Source organism: Calonectris borealis, chromosome Z (assembly GCF_964195595.1).
Source record: "Calonectris borealis chromosome Z, bCalBor7.hap1.2, whole genome shotgun sequence".
In the NCBI taxonomy this organism is placed as follows: domain Eukaryota; kingdom Metazoa; phylum Chordata; class Aves; order Procellariiformes; family Procellariidae; genus Calonectris; species Calonectris borealis.
The window spans coordinates 25820132-25836056 of record NC_134352.1 but is presented as its reverse complement, the minus strand read 5'-3'; positions in this window follow the sequence as shown (position 1 = coordinate 25836056).

Below are 15925 nucleotides of genomic sequence, written 5' to 3'. Positions count from 1 at the left end.
TTTTGGGAAATGTGTCAGTTTCTATCAAAATGTCAATAGCAAACCCAGGAATTCAGAGAAGAAAAAAACAAACCTTTACAAAACAAAACCTGCAACACTTCTGTAGGCAGCATGTATACACAGGAGAAATAAATAACATGAATCCATGTTCCTACTTTCAGTCAACCGAATAAGAACTAATCCAGTCCCTGAGTCCCACATAAGTACCAATGTCATCAGCCTATTAGTTATTCTAGAACTTACTTCTCTCCTTAAAAAAAGTAAACATGAGGGATAAGTAAATAAACAGAAAAGGTAGACTCTTCTGTGCAAATTGGCATAAAGGCAGGTTACAAAATCTTATTTTTTGACACAATGGAGTTTCTAAAGCAAAAAACCTTAATCTTTTACCTCTTTTCTCCAAGCCTATACAACACAACTGCAGAAGACAGGGAAAGGGTGAAAACCAACAGCTAACAGCTTCTAAGTAGAGCTGTTACACTACTTAGCCTAGCATGCATTCCTACACAGTGCACATAACTGCGCGATTTTTGTTATGACTTCTTGTCACTTATATCTACATCTCTACATTCTGACTTTTGGTTGTTCTTTTTTTCTTTTGGTCATAAAAATGCATATATGGATTACCTATTTCAAAACAGATTCTAACTTGTTTGGAACACAGATAATTTCCTTCCATGTTTTTATATGGGGCCACAATGTTCCCAGCCTGATTTACGTTTTTGTGAAATATTGTGGTGCAAATAAATAACATAATTTAGAGCAAGAACTGATTGATAGTTTTCCCATGCAAACCAGTTGTAAACCTGTTGCAAGAAATACAAACCAGTTAGCATTTCCCAATACTCTTTCCCGGATTTTTTTTTTTTTTAATTTTAAATTAAAGCAAATAATATCCTGTATCTTTTATAAGGACACCCCACAGAGGATTTATCAATCATCAGCTTTATGGTCCTTTAGCCTGGGTTTTCAGAGAAACAAGGAGGCACTACTAGAGCACTAAAAATGAATTTTTTCTCTTCACTGCTGTTGCTTGCCTTGTTGTGCTTGATTTCAGTTGTTCCCAGTCAAAGAGCACCACCTGTGCAGTTCAAGCACTCTAAAGGTAAGGCACAGCCTTGAGCTTAAGATAATAGGCGCTGAGGTATCTGTACTGGGTTTGTGAAATTTAAAGAAGTATGGAGCATTGCCAGATTCATCAGGAGAGGCTAAGCCATAAAAAGGTTGTGAACATCTGATCTACACCTATTTCCAAATATAATCTCTGTCTTGCTTTCTTTCTTTCTTTCTTTTTTCTTTCTTTTTCTTTCTTTCTTTCTTTTTTTCTTTCTTTCTTTTTTCTTTCTTTCTTTCTTTTTCCTAAAGATCATCTTTCCTGCTCTCTGTGCTTTTAATTTTGCTGCCTGAATTTTGCTCCCTGGCAGTGACAGCTTTTTCAGGAACAGACTGGTATGATTTTATTTTCATTATGCTAGTAAGATGACTCTCTTGTTCCATTTGCAACACACAATCTCCATTTTATTTTTATCACGTAATTATACATTTCTAATGGAGAAAAAATATGTACGGTAATATTTTGATTCAAACATATAAACTGTTCTGTAGCCAAGACATTACTGTGAACCTCAACAGAGATTCAATCTGTTCGTTGTTCCTTATTTTTATTGTAATCTAATTTGCCACAGTATTTTTTATACTAGCATTCTGTTGCCTTTCCAAATATAAGCCACAATATCTCAAATATTTGCCATTACATTAAAAATTGCTAATTGTTTTTCATATACTTAAAAATAAATGTCTTTAAGAAATTTTTCACCTTGAAGTTTCTGTATGTTGTCAGTGCTTCAGGAAAGTCTACATTTTCTTACAATGATAAATGCAAAATATTTCATGTGCTCAGAGATCACATTCCACATTATTTAATATTTAATAGGTTCCTAAACATGTACAAAAATAAGTATTAAAATGACAAAAAAATAGTTACGTTCTCACCTACCACAAAGATACTTGACATGCTTGATTTTACTAAGATGAGAAGGTCCCTTGAATGGGTCAGGATTAGTAATAAAATGTTCTTCGGAAAAAAAAAGCCTCAATTTGTTCAACAACCTATGAGCACAAGCAAACGCTGACTTCTATAAACCATCTCCACCTAAGACAATTTCCTTCCCTAAGCTGACTCATGGAGCCCAGTCCACACCAAAAGCGCCTGAACTAAGGTCCTTGAAGACTTCAGTTCATAAATATTCTGCTCACTCACTGTCTAAAAGTGGCACCCATTTAAGATCCATATAAGTTTTATATATGAAAAATAAATGCTTTAGCCAAAGAACAGAAAAGAAAGATGCCACTTTTAATGCCTCCTAACATTGGTACCATCATATTGGCAATGCAGTCAAGATAATGAAACACAGATGCTACAGGATATTAGAACAACTGATCTTCAGACAAAATAAAAATCTGCACTTCTTCCACTGACCACAAGACTTGGTTGATTCTCTTTATCTTTAAACTTTAATTTCTTTTCCTATTAGGTCATACATGGGTTTATAACAAGTTATTCATTTGCTTCAGATAAACAGGGAACCGGAAAACTGCCTTCCAAATTTTGGCCACATTTCTGAATATATTATCATCCGTTATGTACATGGACCACCTGAATTATCATCTTTCACTCTGACAAATACATCTCAAATGCAGTGAATACTGCATTTGTTGGGAAACTATTTACACTATGAATCTTCTATTTTATGAGGATTTTAGGTATATTATTTTGTGATTATGAACCCACCTCTGGCATTTAAACTACTATTCCTCTTTTGTTGTCAGTGGAATGCTGTGAAACAAAGAGAGAAAAGAGGGGAAGCCAGATTCATCTTTAAACCCTATCTTAGAATGAAATGTCAGATTTTAAAGATCTTATGTTGGAAGAAGAAACGAGTTATAGATATATATCTCTCTATATGTCTCTATATATATAGATATTATGGCAAGGGATAATATTAAAAGCATGTACACATTTATACACACACAAATCCATGTGTTTAATATACCTTTTATCATATACACACAAAGAGGAAGAATATGAAAATATGACAATTTTTCAGTTGTATACAGTCCTTCTGCTGTATCTTGTTTCATTGTAAACTTTAAAAGTATGAGATAAACAAAGAGACATACAGCTTCTGAGACCCTCTTTTTTCTAAGGAAAGATATTATCATAGTGAAAGTACAGAAATCGTTGCAACTGTCCCTCCACACCTCTATCCTATCTTGATATAAGTAGGAAATGTACAAGTTTACTTCACATAAACACAAAATTTTATCTCCTTTTCTTTCCCTCTCCTTCCTCTTTTCTCCCCTTTTCTTTCCTTTCCTTCCTGGCTGTGTGTGTAGGAGGATTTTTTTTCTATGTGTTTTATCTCACTATCTCTTTTACAAGGATTCAGTACCACAATTTTTTGGGCTTCAGTAACTCAAGGAAACATGGTGCATTCTGCTAAGATTTCCCAAGTGAATTCAAAAGAGTTATATAAATCCCAGTGTTTAAATCCAAACCTTAGGATGTGATAAAAGTGCTGAATAGCTATCAGATAATGCTATTGGGTTCATTCATCTGCTAAGTTAAAGAAAGTAAAGAAATGGTAAGCAAACTATGGATGGTGTAATAAACATCTGCCATGTGACATTCTGGAGTTGTTTATCTTCTGAACATTTCAATTTTACCTATAATTGTATTTTCTTCTCTTTTGTTTTTACTCCGATTTGGTTTTTAGAAAGCATAATCCCTACAAAATCCCAATTTGTTGAACCACAGGGACTGCCACTAAATGCTTGGGCCAGTCACCAGTAAGACTACAGGCACCTGTCATGTTGGCTGGTTAAATGCTATCAACAGTGCATTGCCATGCTCCTTCTGTCTGGCCACTTTGTGGCTTTGAAGCTGCATGGGATTCAGGTTCATGAGCCATCCAAGTGATGACAGGGCTTTATCACATGAGGAGCACTTATCTGCTGAAAAATCCAAAGCTGTAACTATGAAGAAGTAGCAGATGCTGTGGGGGAAAAAATAGAGGTTTCAAAGGTCAATATCACAAAATTGCCCTGTATCTCAGATGAATGTCTAGCCCACTCCCATCCCGTAGTGGACCGTGAGCCACAAAAGAGCTATTTTCATCTCTGTCCCGGTACTGCCCAATTCTTGACCACGGACAGCAGGGTGATGGACCACTCCTGATCTATTGTCCTGTGTATTTTCTGAGATACAGAAGAACGAGATGCCTCTTGGTGATAAATTGCACTATTTCAGAACAACAAAACAGAAACTGAAATTATTAGTTTAAATCCATAAATAGAAATGTACCTAAACAGCAGGTGCATTTCTGTCCTTTTGCTTACAGCTCCTCTCATCGTGATTTCCCTCTGTCTCCTGTGCCAATCTGATTGCTGCCCTAATCCCCTTTCTCTGCCAGCTCATCTCATAGTTTTTCATCATGCCTCCTCTTGGCTACACAAATTCTGTCTTCCCTTGCTTAACCCAGCAAGCACCTCACTGATCAATAAGGCAGCCAGCCTCCTGCACAGGAGTGACCAGACAGAGCAACCCCCCTCAAATTCCAGTTTATGTTTCCCCATTCTCATTATACTGCACAGCATCTCCTGGCAAACTAGAGGCAAAGTTACAGAAAAGGCCTTGCTTATCTCTTGAACAGAAAATGCCTGCTTCACCCAGCCCATGATAGCTCTGTGGAAATTCAGCATGCTCACAACAATCGGCATTGTAAAAGAATTTAGTAGTCAGTCTCTGATAAGTTTTTCTGATGTTGTATGAGCTGCAATTTCAGTTAGTTATACTTTGTTAAAGCTGGACAATGTTTCTTATAATCTCAGAGGACATTTCCTCTCTACTTGGTAGCTTGTATATTAGCAAATGCCACCTTTTTTGGTAATTTAACATCTGAAATGGCATAACCACATAGAGTTTGGCCGTTCTCTTATGCCCTTTAAATAAAGGCATGCAACCAGCATGAAAATTCTGCCCAAAATGGTTAAAGCTTGGCAAGTTTTTAAGCTGAGGTCAAGGGTCCCATAATAGAGACCATTACCAAATTAACATTATGTATCATTGCCAGTGCCATCTGTTGCTTAAAGCACTTTCAGGAAGAAAAATTTGTACAATGCTGATACAGCACTATCTTTTAGATGAAAATAGGTCATGATAGAAATGGCAAGTAAGAACAAAATATTTGGGGGGTTTAGTTTGTTTTTTTTTTTTCTTATTCTGTGGAAACATCATACTTTGTCTGTACATCTGTACATCTGCCTCAGGATTTAAATCATGAAGTTCTCTGCCTGCCACTGCACTCTTGCACAATCCTAAGAGTATACTTCTCTACTAGAGATGGCACTTAAAGACAGAATGTCAAGTTTTCTGACCTCTGCAACTTCAATTTCACATGGACACCAGATTTACCTATCAGCTCCAAACACAGTGAGCCACTTCAGTGTCGTCTAGTGCTGGACTTTGCATGAGCCAAGCAGATCTAATTTACTTCTTTTTGTTTGTTTGGTAACTGAAAATGACTTGATTACAGCCAAGTAAGTCAAAGGCTTAGAAACTTGGAAATTAAGGGAGAAAAACTTGAATTTATTTATTAATTTTCTTTCAGTTTTATAATTTTGCTTGCCATTTCAAACTATTTTGACTGCCGTTAGAAACTGATTATTGAACTGTAGAGATATACAACATACACAAAAGCCATCTGAAAATATTCCATTAATGGAAAGAGGTGATGGTTAGCAGTGTAACTGCCTAATGCGTGTTAGGATTATCACTAGGATGTATAGCCCCATTTCTGCTTTTTCCCAGAAAATCTAAATTATCCTATAGAGAACAGACAGTTAATAACATTACAGAAATAAATGGCCCAATTTCTTCTACCTGACATCCTTATTAACCATATGAGTCTAATCAAATACAGAAGATTCTTGTAAATGAACTAGCACAAACTAACCTGGGGTCTTGTTTTAATATTCCAAACATAATGATTAGCAGCTGCCTGGAGCCTCTAGAAAGAAAACTGCAAGAAACTGAAACCTTTCTTTAATTCTGCATTTTTGTTGTGAAAATTAAGGTAACATGCTTTTAGCTTTCTGTACCTAATCAAATACAGGTGGAGAGGAGCCAAAGGGGGAAAAATGAAAGTGAAAGAGATACTATAGTTCTAGTGTTTATTAGGAATGTAAGTCAGTCTCATAAAACAACAGACACTAAGTCACTGGGCTTTCATAAACTGTCACACTGTCAAATTAAAAATATTAAGGTTTTATATTACTCCTCATTGTCTTTTAAAATAATCCCATATAAAAGGATGTAGCTAGTGTCATATGTCTGTAGGAAGACTGTGTTAGTAAAACATTTCTGAATTACACCTACTCTGTATTTTTTAAATATACTATAAAAATTAGGGATGTATATTTTTTCTGGAAAATTAAAGCTGTTCTTTTAATTGGAACCAAACATACTTCAATGTATTTATTGAGAATGAGAACAAATTTTACATAGTATGTACAATAAAATAACAAAAACAAAAGCCAACAAAAATTTGTGAAGAAAGCCCTCTAAACCCCCTCTATTTCATATTTATTGTTGTTGGCATGCAAAAATGAATATTTGTTTCTTTGCAGTGAACATGCTACTAGTTCCCTTATATTTTACTTAAGTTCTATACAATGATAGGTTTTGCAACCAATGAGACACTTATTATGTCTTTATTTTATGAAATGGAAATTCTTCCCACCTCCCTTGTCCAGATATATGTTCTATCTCTGTCCTGTCTTTATATTAATACAAAACCCAGACATAACCATCCTTCTACTTAGCCAAACCTGCTTCTTAGGGTAAAAGGAAAAAAAAAAAGTGGGAAAACAGACTAAAAAAAAGCAATGCTCATTCACATCAGTGGATGAGAGGATGGAGGCACCAGGCCTATAGGCAAGACAGTCTCACATGTGACACGTTTAATGCAGTTCCACCCCCTTAAGCTCTGATTAACAGGATTCTCAAGCATAAGTAATCATTGTGTTCAGTCTAAATTCTAAATACCCTTCTACCATTCAAAATCCTCACTCCCAAGTCAGGCAAACTGGTTCCAGATCTGAGCAGAAGTTTCCAAGATAACAATATGGTGGACTTTGATGTCTAAAAACATAGGTACAGGAGATTAAATATCTAGCCTGTAGGAGACAGTAGCCATTTCTTATATTTAAATTCTTATTAGTATGTTTCCACCATAATTACTGTAACAAAAATTACTGTATTAAAAAAAACCATTAGGTGTCTGGCAAGACGGTGCTTCAAAGTGCCTTCTTTCTTTATGATTATCTATGAAGTAGAACACTTATATAGCCAGGGACATGCACTCGCAGTAGATGAGGCTATGCTTCATCTCTGGATTGCAACAAAGTTTAGGCCACAGGTAAATCCTTCACCCCCCCCAGATTTGGACATTTCAGGCAAAGAAATTTCCGCAAAAGGGTTTTCAAGTCCTAACACAGGGCATCCTATGAGTTTTGGACACAGGGAGTGTCAAGCAGCCACTGGAACACAGCTGGCTGGTTCATGTGCAAAAGAACCCATATAGAAGTTCCACCTGAAACTATGCATCTAGGATCACAATTTAAAATTAGCAGAATTACAGTGTAGAAGTCTTGCATGTTACCCAGTCATGAGCCAAATTCATAGTGCAAAAAACTACAAAAAGAGTAAGTAGTTTAGAAAACTGTGCAAGTCATGGGCATAATATACACAGATTGTGTACTCTTGAGAGTACATATAAATAAAGATAATACTCCTGATCATTGGGCTGCAAAGAAGTGCAGTGGGAAAAACAAGGAATAAAGATGTTCAAAATAAATTGCCAGGATGACAGCATGCTTAGGAGAGGTCTGAGAATTTATCTGCATCTTCTGTGAGGTTTCTTTCATAGAAAGTATTTTCTTCCTTAGAAAGGATAAATACCACCACTCCAGAGGTAGAACAAAACCCAGTTAAATAGATTTCCTATAGCAGTTAAATTCTTGCAAGAATAGCTGAAACCAGTTCTGTGTTATGCAAGCCAAATTCAGAGCTGATTTAAATAGGTCCAACTCTGTTTAACAAAGTTGTGCAAGTTTGATTTCAGACCTTTTTCATCATCATAAAATAGTCACCCTGTGTCACCTAAAATGAAAAGTGTTTTTTCTTCTAAGTTCTCCCTAGAGACAAAGTGAACGTTAGTGATCATTACATGGATATTAAGGTTCTGAATCAAGTGATGCAGCACATTCAGTGTGAACTCTGACCCACCTCCTCACTTCCTACACTCCATTGGGACCTGCACCTTTCATCCAAAGAAGTAAAATATATGTTTTATTTTTGTAAACACTTTCCCACACCACCAGAAAACCTTTGAAAAAAGAAATACATCTCAGGGCCTGTTGCTGAGTTTAATTTGTTTGGAAGGATGTATTAAAGGGACCGTAAGCTACATACGTAAAGGGAGAAAGAAAGAGAAGAACCTGGGCATAAAAAGAAACTGTTAGGAACTGAAGAGCCAAAAGTTAGGTATTGCAAGAAGTAAAAGGGGCTCTGGAGGAAAGATTTGCAAAGTTTACAATAACAAAAGTGTTCTGATGGCATTTTTTCAACTACTAATGAAAGCAGCATGTAGTTAAAATGTAAATGTTTTTGCCCCAAAGGCCAATGTGTTATGCTACTGCATTACAACGCCTGCATGTATAACGCATATTTGTATAAATAAGACACAGCAGAGAAAATAAAGGGCTCAATTCTTTGTTCCTTAAGGCTGATGTCAATGGTAACTCTCTGACTATAACAAACAGGCTCAGGCTTCCAGTGAGGTGGGCTCATAAATCGATTTATGCCGGCTGTGATAAGCTAGTGGAAATACTGAGATGGTACCATACAACACACTGAGAAAACTGGGGCTGCATTTTAGACACCTAACTTCTCAGAAATTCTCCAACATTTCACCTTTCAGAAAATCTATGTATCTACCTTTGTAGTCTCTTCTCATTTTTGTTTACAGAAATGCATTCCCTGATTTCATAATAAATTAGATCTACTTTGTATCTAAATTCTGTGAAGTAAACTTATTCCCATTCAGCCATATTTTTTTGGCAGTGCTAATATTTTATTAATGTTAGTCTCCGTTACTGTCTAATTTGATTGTATTGATTTACAATCTTATCTTTATCAGCAAACAATCTTTATCAGCAAACAAATCTTTACACAATGTAAAAAATCCTTGGCTGGCAAATGAAATGTTATGAAAGAGAGGAAAGTTGGTAGAAAACAGCACCTTCAAACTGTATTTTTAAAAAACAGTAAGGAGTATTTTATAAGACATATTTGCCCTTTTTCTATTCTTTGTAAATATTTGTGTTTTCGGACTTTATACAACTGAAAATAACTGTCCTGACTGCTTGGCTCATGTGCCTAATACAGTGACAAAAGAAAATTAGTTTGATGCAATTTGCATGGCTTTACCTTTCTTGCAGTTATACTGCATATATAACATGGATTAATACATTTTCTCTCTGACTACAGTTTCCACTTCCTCCTTTGTCTCAGGGCTATTTTCACATACCAATTGTAATGCGTATGAAAACAAAAGTATCATGTACTTGCTGTTTCAGTAGGACAAAAGAAGCTAAAGAAACCGAGGTATTTATTAGTCTTTCCCATTCTTTACACAATGGATATAAGTAAGTAATTCATTCATGTATGTTTTGCCATGAAAAAAAAATCCAATATCTTTACTAAAATAAATCCACATTTTTTTTTTCAAGAAGCAGTTCAGGCTAAGGTTTTTCTATTGCTCTTTATTCAATGTTCACCTTAACAATCTGTATTTAATATATACAACCTTGGATTTTTTTCCTTCGCCAGAAGAACTTAGGTGATCAAGTGAATTGACTTAACTAGCATGAGAATTAATATCTAGGAGCAAATTCATCTGAGTGCTATGTTAATCATTTATTCTTCTTTTCCTGCCAGTACTACCTGCTTTTTTAGAAAGGATATTTATTTTCTTGAAAACCTGGTATAAATAACTCCAGTATACTCACTTAGACAAATTAAAACATTGTAATCATGTTAAAACAGCTTTCCTTTTTTAGCTGTGCTTTACGAGTAAAGACAAACATGTCACTCCTTAATAACAATCTTTCAGCACCTAACTAAAAGGTGTATTCCATGAGAAGTCATAAACAACCATACACAGAGTAGGTGAAGTATGGGTCTTGAATGACATTATAGAGAATCTGTACTGTGGAGAACAATGAAAAAAAACTGCACTGCAGATGGTGTAAGTCATAGCAGATATTTCAAATGAAGTTTTAACCTGTTCTTCGTTAAGTGGTAAGAACACATGATGTAATTGAATTCATTTCATTGTTTCTTCAACATCTAGGCACTACCTACCCCCTCAAAAGAAGTGACTATTACATCCCAAAGTTGTGCAGGAACCAAGGTTTTAATTTTGGACAGTTTTTTAAAGATGTCAGAAAGTCATCTGTTTTGGAATGAACAAAAAATTGAGCCCTCAAAATTTATCACAACCAGACCATTAAAAAGAAATAGTTTCAGGTCACTTTGTTTGTCCTCTTTTGAAAAGAAAAAAAAAAAAGGCATTTATTGCCATTTTATTCATATTATTCACTTTGTATATATTGATATGATTATGTTAAATTTAATTAAAAGATATTTCAAAATAGGAATGTTCTGTTCTAAAAAAGTAAACTCATTGAAGACTTCCATTTTTTATTAAAACAATTTTTTTCTTCAAAGCTAACTGATTTCTATTAAACCTGTTGCTACCAACAAATTGTTATTTTCTGAAAGAATACTCCAGTGGCAACTTCCAGGCAGGTTCATTACAAATTTACATCACCATTAAGTTATTTGCATTGACACAATCCAGGTGGGGGGCGGGGGCGGAAGGGAAGGGACATGTTCTTGAACATACAATAAGTATTTTTTACTTTCCATGTTTTCTATCTTCAAGGACAAAGTAAACCCAATTGAGGTTAAAGTGCAATTCAGGTTAGAGCATTTATTTAGAAATGTTTGAATTCAAAGGGTAAAATCTATGTTTCTTTGTGAGTCTGTGAACATCACTCTTGTAAGGTCAAATATTTCCAAAAGTTCCTGACAGCTAAAGTTCTAGAAAGAGTAACCACTTTTGCAAAAATTGAAAAACATCCAAATTAGACAAAAAAGTTAAATGTTCCTAACCATAGAACTCAACATGGAAATAGTTTCAAATCCAGAGAAATCAATCCATGTCTCTACTTTTAATACAAAAAGTTGAGAATTCTACTTATGCATGCCATTTAAGACATTAAATTCTACAATAATGGTAGTAAAACATCTTTATTGCAGTATTAAAGCTTATAAAGTGGAGTAAAAGAGCTGTTGAATGGTGGACTTTTTCATTGTTTTATGAAAATATGATGCTAAGTCTTTTTCCTTTCTTCAAAGTTTTGAAGGTAAAAATTTTCATATAGAACTCCTTTGGTTTTGAGACTTTCAGTCTTAGCCTTTCCTTTGCATGAAAGCAGATTTTTGCATTCAGTATTCTTTTAAGAATAAGTGTGTACCTGAGTACAAGACTCATTGTGTGCATAATAAGATGACTAATTAAGATGACTGTTACTACTTCATAATTTAAAACTTCTTTTTTTATGATCTATTCTTTATAGCATTGACATGGGTAAGTAGATTTCTGAAGAACCAAACCATTAGGTGTATCTTATTTTAACATTGCATCACTTCAGAAACATACTTTAATATTTGAGTGAATGGGCTTAAGGTTCTAAATATTCCTGAGAAGAAAGAACAGATTTAAGGCTAATAACTACTATAGTGCCATGTTTTTTTCATTAGATCCAGATAGTGATGCTATCTCTATCATTTTCCTTGACTCTAAACACACTGTTAGTGAATGAGCTTTACATTCTTTGTAGCTGTGGCTACATAACTTCTACAGTAGGAACATTATGGGTAATAGAATGGATTTGGGTATGACTTGACTCCAGGTGACTTGCAGGAACAATTCTGAAAATTTGGAAACCTGACAAAGACAAAGCAATAAGAATTATTTCTGTGTGGGTTACACCAGAGCTTAATAGTTACCTTGTGCAAGCGGAAAAGGTCAAGTAACAGCCTCCACATTCCTGTAATATTTTCTCTCTCCACCCTCTGGCCATCACAAATATCTGAGTGTGATTTTTATTAAACAAAATCCTGCAATGTTTGAGACTGGAGAGACTTTCAGTCTGGATTTATTCCTAATGGGTCAGTCTAGATCATATTATGGCCATCTGTTAGTTCATGAAGTCTACTGGAGACTTTAGACATAGGAAAACCATCAGTATATGATCATGGGCAGTTTAGGATAGCATTTTGTCCCGGAATCACTGTTCCTTTGATCTCCAGTGGTCAATCTTCTTTGTTCAAATTACAGTGAAATCAGGTATCGTTACCTATGCACAGTGAGGTGGTTCAACTATGTTTTTACACGAAGGACAAAAAAAGTAGACATTGCTGGGCTCTAATTTCTTCCTTGCAGTATTTTTGATATACACCTAGTACAAAACTTAAAATAACAACATGACAGAGACATGCACTGTCTTCTGAGCAGCTAAACCTTGGTATGTTCTAGTAGTAAAAAAAATGTTGTTCATGCCTACATGGTTCAAGTCTGTGACCACAGTAGTGAAATTATGGGCCAGCTATTTTAGTTTCTTTGTTGCTTGCAAAACAAATAATAACTTTTAGGACAAAACTTATGAAGAGAACTCCACGCATTTCACATGTATTGCCCTATCTTTACACAAAGATTTTACATCATTACATTCACTGGAAATACAATTAATTCAATTCAAATCCTCAAAACATGAGATTTCACCTCAGCCTGGCTGATAAGCAACACTTCCAATGTCCTTTTGTTTTGTAGTGTTTTTATTATTAATACTAAAGTTTGAAGTGCCAAGAAAAAGAACAGGTTTCCTATATTAACAGCTTATCTACATTCCAACCAGAGCTCCAGAGCTGTTTCTTAACTCAATTTATTTCTGTTTCTCTCTTACTTTCCTTCCCATTTTCAGTATGCTAAAAAGACACTTTACATAGACAGCTTCATCTATTCTGCTTAATCTAGTACTCCAAGCTGGTTCTTCTCTGCTCCAGTTTGGATATTTTATATCATTTGCCTCTTTTGGCTCATTTTAGACAGGGGTTTGGTGTAACAACAGAAGATGCTCTCCTAGCAGCACCTGATGTTATTCCGTATTGTAGAAAGCTTCCAATAGTTTTCAAAGGGAAATTGGTATTTTAATGAGAATTTGCTGTTCATTAGAACTGAAGAATATGCAGAAATAATCTGAATTATGCTGCACAATATATATTATTGAGCTGTGAGGAGAGAGAGACACAAACACTCCTGGAACTGGAGACACTTCATATTTCTTCATATTACAGTGAAAACATACAATAGCTTTAGAGACTTCTTGATATATCTGACAATCTCTATGAGAGATCTACAAAAGACATCTAGAAAAGATCAGATATGCAAATTACAGATTTCATGGAAAATGAAAGACATAGGACTAATTTAAGCACATCCCATATGAGGATCCCTTCATAACTATCATAAACTCCCTCTCGTGTTTTACATAAATTACATGCACACATACAATTTAAGTCATTTTGAAAGTGACTGATCTCTTCATAATAATATCCAGAATATGCTCAGAACCAAGAAGAAAATTAAATGCTTATTAATAATTGTAATATTTTAAAAGCATGTGGTCAGATGATGGACTCTGACTACAACTAGCAAATGTATCTTACTTCAAAAAGTTCAACAGAGAAAGAAACGTCTTTTTTTTTCTTTAAAAATCTAGGAAAAATTTAACACAAATTCTCTTTTTCAATGACAAACCCATGATAAAATTAAAAGCTAAGGCTGTAAAACTCAAGAGCCACTTGCATGAAATTGTAAAATGAGAGAAGTTTAATAATAATTACACAATATCCTAGGGAATACTTATGCATGTTATGTAAAAATACATAAATTTAAAAGTTGATTCTGTACTTATAATTAAAGCAATTGTAATTACATTGTTGTTACATTTCACTAACACTAATCACACAAGGTTTATACTTTTGGAAAGCCATTGCACTAATTCATGTAGTGTCTGTGTTCTAATTATTATCCTTATGTGAGCATGCTTCCTACTTTTGTATTAAAGCACATTCCTGCCACTAGTCAGTTTCACTACTAAGTTTATAGCTTTTATAGGTAACACAGCAGGTTACATTTTACAGGTAACATAGCAGGTTTCCTTTCTATAAGGGAAAAGAAATGTGGAGAGTTCATCCATTTTCCATAGGCTTTACGTCAATGGCAGGACTCAGACATAGTCTAAGGCACTCTGGGTCAGGCCCCATCACCCTAGGCATCATTAAGGGATACTTACCAGTCATGTCCACCAAAGCTGCAAAATGAGTAGAACAGCAAAATGTAGAGTGCAATAAATGAAAGGTTTAGAAATTTTGTTGTCATTTTGATCCTGAGATGACCTGCAAGTCTAAGTCAGATAGTTAAGAGTACAATACAGTACAATACAGTTAAGGGTACTGATATCTACATCTCCACCTAATTTTTAGTAATTCCAAAAGGATTTTTTTTAGTACTGGAAACCACCTTTAGCTTCTCAGACCTTTAATGAAATGAAATCTGAATAGAGACTTGTTTCTTTATCAGCAAATGTGGGTGTGATCAGTTAATTATTTCTCCACCACAACTTTATAGCTATTATACAGGCACAACTTATGTTCTTGCAGTTTTGATTCTTTGTGTTGCTATAACATAGAGGTCAGACTTTTACGATTCCCAGTTCTGCTGCCTAATCTTTTGATTATTTTAATTCTCCTAGATAGATTTTTAACCCTTTACTGATTGCATTTCGCTTAGGATATTTTGAGTGATATTTATATAGTTTATGTGATATTTATACTAACCACTAGTTTCATAAATAATGTTTTTGCAAGGAAGTAGCTCAATCTAAAACTCAAAACCCTGTGAAGTTATGCGGTTCCATTGTGCCTTGTAAACCAGACATCTGGAGAAGAAACTTTCAGTGAAAATGCTGAAAATCTTTTTACATGTAGCTTCTGTATGTGCTACTGTACCTTTCATATTTCTCTTTTTATTACGCTTTTTTCCCCTTATGCACCAGGCCAGGGAGTTGTAACCATGAAAGAGAATATGTATCACAATCTTGAAGACATTAACCCTGAGGTGTCTTCCTCTTTAGAGAAGGAAGCACGGCACAATGGAGTGGGTAGTCCAAGCCAGTTTGAATACCATAAAATCACATGTCACCGCAATTACAATGTCTCCCTGTCCCGCTCCTCCCTTCTGTTAATTCCCCACAGAGATATCCCCAGATCTCTTCCTTCCCATTACCAGAATGCTCTCAGGTCTACCCAGTGACTACACCCTCCACCATAACATTCCTCTCCCGCCAGATAGCCCACATCTTTATGAAACCATTTCTTCCATCTTTCCTTTCTTTTCAACACAGCAATAACTATACCTCCATCCCACTTTAAAAGCCCAGTTTCTGCCATGTCATCCTTTACCTCTTATTATGTACCCAGACTCTCTACCATTGTGAGTACCTCACAGTGTATCACCACAATGCCTCTACTTCTTCAGTTTCACCATCATATTTCAAACCTCCCCACTAAATTAAAATTAACCTCTGCAGTTACAGAACAGCTTGCTCTAGTACCTCATAAAGAAAAAAGCAGGAGGGATGCTATTTTGCAAAGCACACTCATGGTACCATT